The sequence below is a fragment of the Lepisma saccharinum genome, chromosome 17 (assembly GCF_977018435.1).
Source record: "Lepisma saccharinum chromosome 17, izLepSacc3.1, whole genome shotgun sequence".
NCBI lineage: Eukaryota > Metazoa > Arthropoda > Insecta > Zygentoma > Lepismatidae > Lepisma > Lepisma saccharinum.
In genome coordinates this window covers 6,979,668-6,989,038 of record NC_139245.1, presented here as the reverse complement: position 1 = coordinate 6,989,038, position 9,371 = coordinate 6,979,668, and positions in this window count along the sequence as shown.

The following is a 9,371-nucleotide window of genomic DNA, read 5'->3' as shown; positions in this document are numbered from 1 at the left end:
GAACATTTTGTTTATTCCAGTGGACAAGTGACCCTGTGACGTGGATATTAAGCTGAAAATCGAAAGATGCTTCACTTTCAACATTTCAGAAACTGCAAGAGAAAAGTGAAATGTGGTGGATGGAAGGAAGTGTCAACTGCTACCTTATGATCACACGTAAACATTCTTAACTAAAAGGATGATAGAACAGAGAGGGAGGAAAAAGATAATTAAGGATGGGAAAAAGAATGACGGAAGAGATATCGCCTGCGCATGGAACAACGACGAGTTCTATAGCTTGGAACAAGATTTACACCAGTGTACAGGGTGTACCAAAAGTCCCGTCACCCCCTTTGAATTGTAGACAAACCTGCAAAATGTTATTTTAACAGCATGCATATGATGAGAGGATGGTATACCATTAAATCAGACCAATGGCCACCATTTACTCTGTGTGCACACCGCCATTTTCATGGCACAGTATTATTAGCCCCCAGGTGCGATGTGAAATCCTCCGTAACTTGGCAGACGTGAAGGAAGCAAACGCACTGCGAACAGCTTCTTGAAGTTCCTCAGTTGTCTGATAATGATTATGGGCGACTTTCTGTTTGATGTGCCCTAATAGCGCATTATCACAAGATGTCAGATCTGGACTTCGGGGTGGCCATTTCAGAGGTGCTGGCAAATTTGGCAATCCTCGTCCAATCCGTTTGTCTCTGAACACATCATTGAGGAATTATCTTAAAATGGCCACCCCGAAATCCAGATCTGACATCTTATGTTACCGAGGATTTCACATCGCACCTGGAGGCAAATAATACTGTGCCATGAAAATGGCGGTGTGCACACAGATCCTCTGGAGTAAATAGTGGTCATTGGTCTGATTTAATGGTATACCATCCTCTCATCATACGCATGCTGTTAAAATAACATTTTGCAGGTTTGTCTACAATTCAAAGGGGGGGGGTAATGGAACTTTTGGTACACCCTGTAGGACCTGGTAATCGAAGAGAAAGATAATTTTGGAAGAGAGAGAAGACGAGAGGGAGAAAAGCAAAATGATAATGAGAAAGGAAGAGAAGTTGCAGAAAACGTAGGAGAGAAAGAGAAAAGGGAAAAGATAATGAGAGAGGAAGAGAAGAAGTTTCAGCAAAGAGGGAGAGAAAGAGAAAAGAAAAAAAGGGCAAAATGTTTCAGAAAAGAGAGAGAAAACTGAAAAATAACGAGAAAAGTTTCAGAAAAGAGAGAGGAAGAGAAACACATATAGAAAAGGGAAAAGATAATAAGAGAGAAATAGAAGTTTCGAAAAAGAGAGAGAAAGAAAATGGAAAAGATAAAGAGAAAGAGAAGTTTCAGAAAAAAGCAAATAGGAAAAAGAAAAGATAATGAGAAAAAGATAGAAACAATTTCCGGAAAGAGAGAAAGAGAAAACGGAAAAGAAAAAGAGGAAAGAAAAATAAATTTCAGAAGATAGAGAGAGAGGAGGAGAGAAAGACAAAGAGAAAAGATAATGAGAGAAACAGAAATTTCAGAAATGAGAGGGAGAGAGAAAAATACGCTGAGAGGGGAAAAGGACTTTCAGAAATTGAAGCAACACATAGTTGTAAGATTGCATTAAGAGAAATTAAAGGCGAAAGAAAAACGAGGGAGGGAGATAAAGAGAGAGATTGAAATAGAGGGTGAGAGAGAGATGCAGTATAACCATTGGAAATATAAAGAAGGGGAGGTTGCAAGTCAAATTTTACGAGAAATTTCTCGAAGAAATCAGACATACAATGGAAATGAAGGACCATGTTCGAGCAGGTGCTATTATTTCATGCTATTCTTCCATTAGTTCATCTCAAACGAACCTAAGTATTTTTATTGAGGATTTTTCTTTCGTCATGGTTGGTAACACTAACGCGCTGACGCGGAAACCGTGCCAATTTCATCCCAAAAAAACCCACAGAGAAGAAAAAAAAAAACAAAGGCAGAAGGCCACACCTTGTGGAGGTGTTCCGAAAAGTGAAACTGAAGAAGACAGCGAAGAAGTTGAAGGCCGAACCACATTCAGGTCTTACATCATAAACGGACGCCCTGCAGCCACCGGGGCCCATTTCACGGCCACTCGGGAGGGGGGTTTATCGCCCATTCGATTAACAGGGGTCTAAAGCAGCTAATGCTGTCTGTTCAATGCATTAACGTCCATGCGTTGACTGCAAGAACAAAGAAAAACACGCTCTTGTCTTGCAAGCGGGTGCTTCTTCACCTTACTCAAGGTCAAATCGAACCACGCTCAGAGCAACGCTGGATAAAGAGTAGGCCTGGAATGTTTCAACCTCTCCCCCATCAAAAAAATGCTTGAACCCAGGCACGTAGCCAGGATTTTATTTCGGAGGGGGGACTCATCCCCATGGGCGTCGCCAGAAATTTTTGCAGGGGGGTCGGGCAAATGATAAAGTTGTATAGGAGAAAAATAATAAGTATTACTAATAAGTAGAGGCATGCATATTCAGTTTTTGACGAAAAAACGAAATGTGAAAAAACACATTGTAGTGTTAATTTTTCATGTTTTTGAAAGGTGTGAGATGCATTTTATGACCATGTTTTGTCACGAAATAATGCGAAATGAACTGCAAAAAGCGAAATGAACTCTTAAACACGAAATTTAGGGTTTATTCACCGGCGTGACACCTTCTGAGGTCTGAATTATCCTGAGAGTTAGGCAATTCCCGGAAAATTGATTAATTCTGCTGTTAATATTGGAGAAGCAAAAATGGACTACACAGAAATAAACTTAATACTCTGATAAATAAAAAAATGTGCTATCAGAAGTGAAATGTTAATTCAGTGGAATAAGTGTAGCTTTTAAATCAAATTTAGGATTATATTCACAATTTTAAAACCAAAATGTCTTTTTATATACCACTTTTCATCCAATTTTTCACCGCTATAACACCGATATTTTATTTTATTTACCGCTTTTGAACCTGAAATTGACTCAGTTTTTGTACCGAAATTTTGCTTTTTTATTTACCAAAAATATGTGCCTCTACTAATAAGTATTACTACCACGGTTATAAATGTTATTATGTAATAAGAAAAATAAATATAAACTAACAAAAATAAATTTTATTCGAAATAATAATAATAATTATTAATATTATTAAATGGGGAGACTCGATGCACTAAACGAGTGAATACCAGCACAACTCTTTTTCATTACTTCTTTATGCAGTTAGTATCTGAAAGCATTTTGATATTAACTTTTACACGTCTCGTTAAAGAAAAGGCTTTAAATATTAGGGGCACTTTTTTTTCATAAAGTTTGTTGTATGACCTCTCACCTACAACTGTAATTATTAGAATTTTGAAAACTGTGGAACCATTTGTTCTTTGGATGAAATGGTATAACTTTGTTCCTGTATTTTTCACTCAATGTTTTCGTTCCAATTCATTTTTACTTTGATTATTCTCTTTGAATACTAACAAAATGAGCTTTGTTTCTGTTCTTAACGATAGGAGTAACGAACTTTCGGCTTTCTTGTATCTTTAAATGAACGATGTCAATTTCCAGGGGGGTCCACCGACCGGATCGACCCCCCCCCCCTTCCCGACGCCCATGTTCATCCCTTATCAGCACAGGCGTCGCCAGAAATATTTGTAGAGGGGCTGGCCACTGATATAAACACGATTAGTGGAAATAATAATGACGATAATAATTATTACCACGGTTATAATTGTCATTTTACAATATTAGCTATTATAAGTTATTAAAAATAAACCAATTTTAATCCCAATTTATTATTATATGAATGGATAGATTTTGCTACTTGATCCAGCGTATGATGAGTGACTAACACAAGTATTGTCCATTATTTTTTTTTACATTTTGTACAGTAAGTGTATTCAAATTCATAGTTATTGTATTTTGTTATAAAGTTTCACACATTCCATTAAATGAAAAGCCTTTAAAAGTTAGGGCCAAATTTTACTCATAAAGTTTATATTGTGTGACCTGTCACAAAGAAAACTATACATTTTGAGAGCTGTTGACAGAACATGGAAATGTAACCTGAATCCTATATTATGCACTAAACTTCTTTGATCTAATGTTTAATCCAGCTAAGGTAATAAAATTAATTACCACTACACACTATTCAAATTAGATCTTTGTAGGATTTCTTGGGGGAAGGAGGTGATTTCAGCCATCTTAGCCCTCTCGCTGGCTACGTGCCTGCTTGAACCTAATCCTAGATTCTGATTTTCGTTATTTAGCGTTGCATTTCTGCCATTTTTTCTAATCTTGAGGATGAGGAGGCTTGCCAACTTTAAAGAATCAAATTTCTGGAGATTTCTCTACAGCCTTTAAACCCTGTTTGTTATCCTTCAGATGACTACACTCTGTCCCAGCTATCTATGGAGCAGCCGAACGAAAACAAGTGTCTGCGCAAGTAGTGACGCGATACGGCTCCACCAATGAACACGTGAGAGGAACGGGATTGCGTGGAGGGGGAAAGCGACTGCGGTTACCAGCTTTCCCAGCAGCGTGTACTGCTTCGCTCTGCCCACTCGATTTCTCCCACTTGTCTGCCGCTATGTGCGGCCTTGATCCGGAGAAAACTGGGACAGGGTATAATGTCCTAAATATCAACTATTACGTATATGTTTGTGCAAAATGAAATGGCATACGAAACTTGACAATCAAATGCATACCAAAGGAAAATATAAAGATAAGAATAGAAATATAACAATACGTTATTTCGGAAAATAACAGATTGATTAATTGTGTAATTTGCTATATTTTATTTTGCTTTTTTTGTGCCACTTTTGGCTAATTTGCGAAGATGGGGTTGAGTGATGATATAATAAAATTGATGAATGGACACTCACAAACATTCATGCCCAGGCCGAGATTCGAATCCAAGACCTCTGGCGTCGTAGCGCGACGTGCTAACCACTCTGTCACGGAAAATAACAGATTTTATCCGGGAGACAGGAAGAGTGGGTTCGATTCCGAGAGACTTCCGGCCATTCCCGGAGGATTGGCAAGCCAAGGATGACGATGATATGATGAAATTGATGAACACTCACAAATAACACCCAGGCCGGGATTCGAACCCGGGACGCTTGGCGTCGTAGCGCGATGTGTTAACCACTCCGTTACGGGGATCGGCGCTAATCCTAGAAAATAGATAAAGGAGCTAACTTAAAAATAATGATGAAGTAAAATTACTTCAAAATATTATATCACGCCGTGGAGGCATATGAAGGGAATATGGAGAGGTAGGACCCGGGTTCGAATCACCACTCACCCTCATCGCCGTAAGATCTGAGTCATGCTTTGGGCTCCGGCTAGGGGACTCACAGAAAACTAAATGCTTCATATCGATTGATGCACCAGATGCATGGATTGATGCACTAAAGTGTGTTTAATGGCTTCTTCAGAGAATCAGATTCACATTTGATGAATTTGGGTGCATTTTTGTATGTCGTGAAAGAAACACCAAAATGCATAATTTGATTCAAGTGAGGATTTCTTTCAGTCGAGATGCACTTCAATGCATGACGATGAACGTTGATTAAATTAAACGGGTGAAGAGTGGTTGCAAAAAAACACTCATGCAAAGGCCAAGGCTCGAGCCCGGATCCTTCAGTAACGAGATCGTGAGATGGGGAAATTATGGAAATCAAGCAATGCAAAATTTTTGAAAAAACGTTAATCATATATAAAGATGGTATTTCAAAAATTCAATTGAAAATTACTACTCAGGAGGAATGCAGTTTGCTTTACCGATACCCACGTATCCGAATGGTTAGCGCCTTCCTCACATGTTTGTTGTCGGCCGACCTTCGTGGGGGAGTGGAAGTGGTCCCGGATCTGTACCCGATGGAGAAATATAGTGGTTCGGATCCCACATTAAACTATAGGTCTAGTCCCGATTAGCCTTTCTGTGTATAAAGTGGACTTAAAACGTCAAATCAACCATCAAATCAACCAACCGTGAGGGAGTGGTTACCACAGCGCGCTACAACACCAGGAGTTCCGGGTTCGAACCCCTACCTGGACATGGGTGTTCTTTGTGCTTGTCCCTTCATTAATTTTGTCGTATCATCTTCGCGATTAACCAAGTGTATAAAAAAGCGAATCAAATCAAATCATTCATTGATTGATTGTTTGATTTGGTTTATTTTACTTCGCTTTCCGCCATATTTGGCTAATCGCGAAGACGATATGATAAAATTGATGAAGGGCAAGGGACACACAAAGATCACCCATTGCCAAGTCGAGATTCAAACCCGGCATCTCTGGCTCAGTAGTCAAATCAAATCGTTTTAGATTTTCGAAAGTGGATGAAAATTATGTGTACAATTTTTTGTAGTCATTCCTAACTTTGCAATTTTTCCTGTATTTGACGTTCTTCTTTTAGGAATACTGGGCCCTAAAAGGGGGGAGGGGATTATGACCCGTTCGGCACGCCACTCATTGCTACCCCAAGTGTCGACGTCACCGCACGTCACTGACAAAAATGCACCCAAATTCATCAAATGTGAATCTGATTCTCTGAAGAAACCATAAAACACACTTTAGAGCATCAATCCATGCATTCTGGTGCATCAATCGATATGATGCATTTAGTTATAGGTTGGAGTTTCCTGGGGGGAAGCTTAGGAACTTTTCCTGAGATTTTGGCCAGTGTAATCGACACTTAGAAATCTCAAGTCATATTCAGTCAAACTTCTATATTGGATTTGATAAGAAAAGGCAGATCTTAATAAGCTCACTGGAGTTACGGCCAAAAATCGAAAAAAGTGGAGACGCGAATAGGTGTATTAAACCACAGGGGGTATACCTCCGTGGAAGGAAGAGAACTGACAACACACCGCGTATGGTACAGATCGACTCTATGTGGTGTACAAAGTTGAATGGTGCCACAATACAACGAGTTCATCTTCAGTGTGGTGGTGCAATTTCGAAATATCAAGAAACGAGAAGTATGAGGAAAGGTTAACTCAAAACGAGTTATGGAAAATCCTCTCATTCAACATCACGTGTGTCACGATTTGAACTCGGAACATTTTCTTTAAATTTACCTCCGGGATCATGAGCAGCATCATTATGTGTTGTTTGGGGGAATAAACTATCATTGGCTCATACGTGAAAAAAAGCGGGAAGAACCATCCACTAGAGAATCACGCCCTCCCTTACGAAATTTATAGATTTACATAGTGACTATGGGAGACATGTATGCGAAACATATTCAATGTCCAAACTGGTAGACAATCTTCTATACCGACAATTTTGGACAACTCTTAAATAAATTAGAAGCTCTCTAAGTCAAGGAGTTAAAAAATAGCAGCCCGATAGTAGATATTATGATATCTTCTTATGCGAAATCGTAACGAACTCTGAGGTTCGTGGGATCGAACCAAGAACCTTTAACCATTGAAGTGGGTTGATGTAGCTCATTTAATCATTCATCCTCAACGGTGAGCACTCGCCCCTGATAGATAACTTAATGGTAATGGGCGAGAGGTTACTTTTCACACTCAGGAATGGCAAAACATACCTCCAGTCTAGATCAACATGGTTTGAAAGGACTATACCTGTGTGTCTCTGATGATAAAGTTCCTCTGAAGGCTGATCGAATCGAATTGTGGTCGACCGCTCAATCTCCTCAGATGCTACTTGTGCGACGACTCCAGGCAAAAGACACCACACCGCCCGTTGCTCCAAGTTTTGTTCTCCTCCCTGGTCATTGTCCTGCAAATGCCAGTTGCTCAGCATCTTAACTCTAGTAAACGAGGAAGATTTGTTAATAACTGACATGGCATTCTTTGAATGCCTGATAGAGCAACGACCGATGACTGAGGTTCAGAATCCTGACTAGATATGATTTCTATTTACAGGAGATTGATACGAAATATTAGAAATCAATGAACATGAAAATTATATGAAGATTAGGCACACACAGGAGCTCAACTACGTAGAAATTTCAGCGAAAAGTGCAGGCTCGACCAGGATTCGAAACCGGGTCTCTGGCATACCGTGTCATTGCTCTACCACTGAGATACAGAGCCGCGGTATGCCATACACCTGCATCTTTCATTGGAATTTCTACGCGTGAAAATTCTAGTTTTAAATCATAAAACTACTTATGCCTCGGTGAGTTAGCACCTTGTAAGACTTTCAGTTCTCTAATTTTATATTTACTTCTCTAACACCGTTGAACACTGTAATTAGTAAGGTATGGATTGGGTTTAATCTTTGACTTAGAACACAAATGAATGAACCAGTTGAAAACATGTAGCCTGTATTGCATCAAGTTCGTAATTCATAGTCCTTTCAACGCTCCAAATTACATAGCCTATTTGTAGCTTGAATAGTTTTGAAAATATTGTAATATTAAAAATTAATCGAATTTTTTATTTTAATGTTATTTTACTGCAGTTTGACAGGCTAATCGAAACAATTTGTATTGCGATAAATAATATTTACTTTATCTTCAACATACTTTATATTCAGTTCTTCACTTTTATTAGTTTTCAAGATATCAACAGGTCATATTAGATACATTACTGTTTCTCATAGTAAGACAGATGGGCAGATCGAGTTCATTCATGTCGCACCGAGCTACTATATTCGGTAGGTATATCATATCGTCAGATTTCACCTTTATAGTTCTGGTAGTTTCCAACATTTATTTATTTCCCTTCAACAGAGACAAGTCTCCAATTACAGAAGGTAATATCAAAATATTATATTTTCATTTACAACTTGTATGTACGCACATACACATTCTCCCTCCTTCCTCCTTTACACACACACATATTCACAAACATAGACAGATAATACATAATATATATATACATACATCTTGGTGACAGAACAGGTTTACTGCTTAACTGTGAAAACAGAAATTTTCAGATATTTACACATTTCATCTGAATTACACAAAACAAGTATCACAAACACCGGTACAATATATCATTACAAGAAACTTCAATATGACAAATTCAATTCTCATAATAAATACATTATTAAGAGAGATACCCCTTTAACATATTCATAAATTTGGTTCGTGTCATACATGCCGATATAGTTGATACAGAAGGACGACACGGTCATTGGATGAAACTACTTTTTACAGATTTGCTAGTTTTAGCCACAAAGTTAATTTTAAAAGTACAATTTTCATATACAAGTAAATATTAGTTACACAGATTCCATATTCGATCTACGGTGGAGACACGTACAATGTTTCGGACCTCATTTAAACTGTAGATTCAGTCCTGATCAGCCTATTTGGTCATAAAGCTCATTGATTGAGTTGGGGGGTTTTAAGTCCACTTTATGCACAGTAAGGCTAATTGGGACTGGATAATAATAAAGTGGGACCCAAACCAATATG